This window comes from Crassostrea angulata, chromosome 1 (genome assembly GCF_025612915.1).
Source record: "Crassostrea angulata isolate pt1a10 chromosome 1, ASM2561291v2, whole genome shotgun sequence".
NCBI lineage: Eukaryota > Metazoa > Mollusca > Bivalvia > Ostreida > Ostreidae > Magallana > Magallana angulata.
Window position 1 is genome coordinate 29,701,173 of NC_069111.1, and position 4,953 is coordinate 29,706,125.

The 4,953-nt window shown below is 30.1% G+C and overlaps 1 long non-coding RNA gene across 1 annotated transcript; it reads right to left on the bottom strand.

Annotated features, from left to right (window-relative positions):
• Positions 1–458: 458 nt before the first annotated feature.
• Positions 459–1,794, bottom strand: LOC128183282 (uncharacterized). Its single transcript, XR_008243571.1, has 3 exons — positions 1,718–1,794; positions 829–898; positions 459–596 (listed from the first exon to the last, which is right to left on the bottom strand). It is a non-coding gene; the product is annotated as an uncharacterized LOC128183282 (long non-coding RNA).
• Positions 1,795–4,953: the final 3,159 nt, after the last annotated feature.

The following is a 4,953-nucleotide window of genomic DNA, read 5'->3' on the forward strand; positions in this document are numbered from 1 at the left end:
TTTCTTAGCTTCCATGGACAGTGCACCTTAAGTCTGTGTCACTGTGTTACTGTTATGTGCATTCTTTTTGAAGGCTTGTTTTGAAAATTCTCCGAGGCCTCTAAAATCTTGCTGGGAATCTAGTCTGTACAAGTGTGATATTTATTGGTTTATAATAGTCAATTGTTGCATATTTGTTGTTAATTATAACGTGAATATGTATAAAGGCTTTCAATAAATAATGGTAGCCTTTTCTTATATAAGAACTATTTCATGTTGATTCATTACCAGAATGATAACAAAGATCCTTATCTACACTGAATATATCTATTATTTTGCAGCAACAGGTTGCATATTAGATTATGAAAAATCAATTTCAAATAATCAATGTTCTTTCTTTGCGAGTCAAATGATTGAAAAGGTTGGATCTTTGTACAAATAAATGGCATTGTACTCCAATATTTACACAGCTTTGTTTTCTAGGAATGCGATAATGGTTGGTCCGTTAGGATCCGGTGTGGTCTGGACAACCTCAGTGGGTTCATCTGGTCCTGTTTACGGTGTCTCTTTTGATTTTGTTGATCCGGATTTTGTTTCCGATTTCGTTCCAAACATCACTGTGAAAAAAACCCAATAAAAAACCAACATTTTACAATTATTTAACAAGAATTATTTTATGTTATAGATTCCATTGTAAAATAATCAGTTACTTAGTTTGCAAACAAATATTATTTTTCTAAAGATATTTAATTGATAAACTTAAAGTAAACACACAAATCTACTCAAATGTGCTTAAAAGATGGATAAATTCTTTGTAAGCTGCAAGTATTTAATTTCGGAAATATTTACCTATGTTTTGATTAACTGACAAGTAGAATGGATATAAATATAATTACTCGATTTTCTTGTGAAACATCATCTAAAGAAATACAATTAATGTTACAATGTAGCTAAGATCAACTTTGGTTAGTTTATATAAATTCAACTGGAATTATTTTGTTAGTTGCAAAAATATTACACAGGAAAAATGTCCACATATGTGCAACATGTGTTAAACATATATTTTACATACATATATATTTTACACGTGTAAAACACATAAAAAGAGCAGACATATATTAAGTGTTTAATTTCACACGTTTAATATGTGTTTAGGATGTGTTAAACTAAACACAGCATATTTTATATGTGTAAAACACAAATTCTATATGTGTTATATTTATGTTGCATTTTATATATGAAATTCATGTATAAATTTTTGTAAGCAATTTTCAATAATAAAGGTACATCTTTATGCAAGCTTTCATTTAAAATATTTGAAGTACACTGCACTTCATATTGCACACTATTCCTTGATATCAATGTATAGATCATCAGTAGAACTATTGCAAATGCATACCAGGTATATGAAAAAAAAATAATAACAAAAACTCCATTAATTTGTTCTAAGGAGTATATTCTTCATCGCCATGTTACATTTCATTTCTCTCTTTCTTGTTCTCGTAAATAAAAAGAAAAATTACATATACATATGTATTGATTCTATTTCAAATTTAGCACCAGTTATTATTTTCCATGTCTCTGTTTTACAGGATACAGTTGTTGCACTATCCAATGATATTATATTATATAGATTCAAAACTAGAATCCATACAGAAATATATTGGATAAGTAATCTACGTCTAAATATGTATTAATATTGTAAAAGAGAGAAATCACAAGAAATCTTTAAACTTACCTCTTGGTAACCCTTGATTCTTCTTTCTTCTTTTTTCCTGCAGAAGCTTCCAGATGTTTGGGCTGTTGTCTTTTTTTGTTCACTAATAAATGCATAAATGTAGGTGAAGGTCATAAAAATGAATAACAAATAAAAATATTTTTTACGTGTATAATTATGTTTAACATATGTTCCTTGAAACATGCATTGTGCATATAAATTTTTTTATATATGATTATGTTAAACATATGTAAAATGCATATGTTTAGTGTTACACACGTGTATTATATATGTGTTCAACATATACATTTTTAAAACATGTATTGTACACATGCATTATATGTGCAAAACATGTGTAAAATTATACACATATTTTACACATGTGGACATTTTTGGTTAAGATAAAGCTAGCTATTTATTAGAATATTTAAGATAACTTTGCATTATGAGACCTAAGCTACTGTTACTTTTTGACATTTACAGTAAAACAAAAAACTTCATGTGAAGATGATAAAACGACAATCAAATACTGCAGTTTATCTACAGTAGTACGGTATTCCCAGTATCCCCTACTATGGAGTCGAGCATGCGTATTCCAGTGAAAAAGACTAACGTAGTTGCTAGAGCTCGAGAGCGCTTGCAATAACCGACCGCCTTTTGGCGGCCTTTTATAAAGTGCGGAAATGTAGGCTTGCCTTCATGTTCTAGTAAAGCTACAATTATAATGCTAACATTGATGGTTTTGATAGCAACAGAATATCAAAAATAAAACAAATATTACTGTAACCTTCCTGGCATAAGAGTGATTCTGTGCGCAATTCAAATCATTCCACTTTTGAGTACTTTCCAAAAGATGCACACAATCTTCGCCTCCTGAATCATTCGGCTCTCCGGGGTTCCAGTTTGAGTTAGAGACTTGCTGTCCAGTTGTAAACATATTTAAAAGAAAATGGGGGGATAAAATTGTGCAAATGCCCATTCAGTTTTAAGTAATATACAACTTTGAATTTATTTTTTTCCAATTAAATCTATTCAAATTTATTTTAATTCATGTTTGCAAAAGCTTAATTTCTAACTATATTCATTTTTTAATATATTTAACAAATGATAAGAAAAAAAATATTACCTTAAATTTCTGTGGTATCGAACCCATAACATAAAAACCCTAGATGTATGAGGCTAGCTTATGTCGGGTGCTCAAACCACTGAGCCATTTTAGACACAACAACGTAGCGTGTTTAAATACTATGTGTGTCTTTGGCCTCGAATTTACGGACTAGTATTATTTTTTCAAAACGTTTAATTGTTGGGATACAAAATGATATTTTAACGTATAGTGGGTCACCTCTCCACGTTTTTGTTGATTGAAATCGGTTTGTTTTCCATTAGACCTTATTTAGGCTATGAGAAAAATATGGAGCATAGACCCATTCTATATAAGGGAATGCCTTGAAGTTCTAAAAAATGACACTGTTTACAGGTTTTGATACGTATACGCCTGTTTGAGTCAACATATTCCCGGTATTGAACATATCTATAGGTTAAAAATCAATTTTATGTCAAACATATATTGTTTTGAATGATATTTTAAGAATATCAGATTGATTTGATATTCTTATTTTTCAGTATCTTGTCCGACCGTGCATGGGCATTTTACACGCCTTATCCACCCATCTTCTTTAAAAAGTGTTATAGCATCAAAATATGTTTTCTGCATAAACCCGATTGTAGATAGTTCAAACATGTTAATCGATTTATTAGCAAACAGCTTACCGTTGAAATGGAAACCCATAAAAAGGTGCCCTTATTTGATATATCGTTCAGATCAATCCAATAGATTCCAACAGGGCAAAGATCTTCGAAATTTTAATATTATAAACTCAATAATGGCATTTGTTGCTTTAAAAAATGATACAATGATATATTTATTTAAATTTGAGCCGTCAGATAAAGATGGCAATCAGCCATAACTATCAAACATTTTAATATCCATAAATATGGAGGATGAAAGCTGTCACCTAAAGATTCAACTCTTTTCTTGATCGTTGACGAACATATAATTTTACCTTGTTAGAATAAGTAGGTTGTATTACCGAGACCAATATTTAAAATCTGCTCAATGTAATTTCGTAAGACAGCTGTATTTGTTTCATTGCCCTTGTGTCGAACAATACCTTTTAAGTTCAAGTGATTAATATATTCTTAAAGAAACAACCCTGTTGTAAACAATTTTGTCCAATTTTATTGACTGGGTTTTTTTTTCACTTCATGTTATCATGATCTTCTGATTTATTGTTTTTGTTGTTTGACTACCAAATGAAGAAAGATATTTCTAATTTATTAAGATCTTCCGTTTCCAACGGAAGGCCTTATTGTTATTGCTTTGTTTCTTTTTCCCTTTTATTATTTTTTTTCTTACGCTTTTTTGTACAAGCGATTTCTTGAAAACGGCTTGACCGATTTTCGTGAAAATGTCAGATCTTGTAGATATTGATAAAAACCTTTTATATATTTTTTATTTTAATGACGTCATTTCTGTTCGGGAGATATTGACGTTTTAGTGATTTTTAGAGGGTCATTTTGTCCTTCTATCTTCTCCTAAACAAAAAAAAAAAATATTGAATTTAAATTTTCAGGGATTGTAGACAAAAGATTGTAAATGTGTTTAAAGGCATCTATGGTTGTCTGGCTTCAATGGCGTCGAAGTTCGCCTGGACCCGAAAATCAAGTTTGAAAAAACGATGTAATTTTTAATGGCTTTCGTTCTTTATCTCCTTTCCTGAAAATATTTTACCATAACATATAGAGCAAATAAAATTTATATTTACAAGAGCTTTCGTTTGATAACAAGGAAAAGGGGCTGGTCCCTCAAATTAGGGGCCAAAAGGGCTCTAAAGTCTTTCTTCCATAGTACTTTACTGAGAAATATTTTGTAATGTGTTTAAGAAGCAAAAATATTCATCTTTTACTAATAAAACAATACATTATAAAATTTTTATTATGCGTTACGTAAGAAGGGGTTTTATCGATCGAATATATCTCAAAAAGGACAAATATTTTGAAAAGCAATATGGAATAAAAGATGCTTAGAATGATGTTTTTAACAATATTCAATCATACAATTTTCGTTATCTGGCCCCAATAAGGAGATTGATTAGGGGTCAGCCCCTAAAATTTCCTGTCCCAGATAGCTCAGAAACGGCAAAGAATTTCTAAACACTTGTTGAACAAAATATGTTTAATATCATAAGAACTTT